The sequence below is a fragment of the Elephantulus edwardii genome, unplaced genomic scaffold (genome assembly GCF_000299155.1).
Source record: "Elephantulus edwardii isolate Elephantulus edwardi_28Jun2011 unplaced genomic scaffold, EleEdw1.0 scaffold00051, whole genome shotgun sequence".
NCBI classification, from domain to species: Eukaryota; Metazoa; Chordata; class Mammalia; order Macroscelidea; family Macroscelididae; genus Elephantulus; species Elephantulus edwardii.
The window spans coordinates 7,306,009-7,307,413 of NW_006399801.1; positions in this window are offsets into that span (position 1 = coordinate 7,306,009).

A 1,405-nucleotide genomic window follows, 5' to 3' on the forward strand; every position below is an offset into this window, starting at 1 on the left:
ATTGGCACAGGATAGAGCAGGGTTTAGTGCTGTTGTACATAGGGTCGCTATGAGTCGTAAATGACTCGACGGCACATAACAACAACATCAAAATATATATGTTGTTATTGTTATGAGCTGTCAAGTCACCTGTGACTCATAGCGACCCCATGTATAACAGCTCTGAATCCTGCTTTATCCTGAGCCAACCTTATTGCCTCTGACAGACTTACTCCATTACCACAGTCACTGAGTCAATCCATCTCATTGAGAGTATTCCTCTCTTGCGCTGTCCCTCAACCCTCCCAAGTCAAGTATGACATATAGTGACATATAACATATAACAGACCTGGACCCTATTCTATCTGTATCCCTGTTCCTGTCCTTGTCCTTGTCCCTAATGCTATCACTATCCCTTTTCCATCCCATGCCATCCCATGCCATCCCATGCCATCCCAAGCCATCCCATCTCATGCCTCTTCATCATCTGACACATTTGAGTCCATTACTGAAGTCACTGTTTGTCCCTCTTGTTGAAGGTCTTCCCATCTTTCACGGAATTTCTACCTTTCCAAGCATGATGTCCCTTTTCAAGGACTGTTCTCATCTTTACCTCCAAAGAGCACAATGGATATACATTTTCCAAGACATATCTTTTGTTCTTTTGGCAGACCATGATATATTCCATTTTTTTTCTCCATCCTACAACTCAAAGGCACTGCTTTTTACTTTTCTATCAGGCTTACACATCGTCCAACTCTCAAGTTTTTGAAAAGACCATAGCCTAAATCAGGCACACTTTAGTCTTAAAACTGATAGCATTTGTCTTCAGTAATTTGGAGAGGTCTCTGACAGCAAACATTCTCAATGCAATATGTCTCCTAATATCCTGACTACTGGTATTCCTAATATCCTGGTACTGGACTGCAGCCTTCAATACGGATTGAAGCTCAGCATCAAGAAAACAAAGATTCTCACTATTGGACCAATTGGCAGCATCAGTACGGATAGTGAAGAGATTGAGATAGTTAATAGTTTACTTGGCTCTATAATCAACACTGTTGGTACCAGCAGCCAGGAAATCAAGAGACGAATTGAATTGGGAAAGTCAGTGTCAAGGACCTCTCCAGAATACTGGAGAGCAACGATGTCAGGCTGGAGACTAAGGTGTGCCTGATCCAAGCTATAGTCTTTGCAATTGTGTGCTATGCATTGGAGAGTTGGACAGTGACTAGGGATGATAAAAAGATAATTGATGCCTTTGAGCTGTGGTGCTGGAGAAGAGTGTTGAATATACCATGGACTGCTAAGAGAACAAACAGGTTTGTACTAGAGAAGGTGAAGCCAGGCTGCTCCTTGGAGTCAAGGATTCTGAAGCTTCGTCTGACATATTTTGGGCATGTTACAAGGAGGGACTGACTGGCCC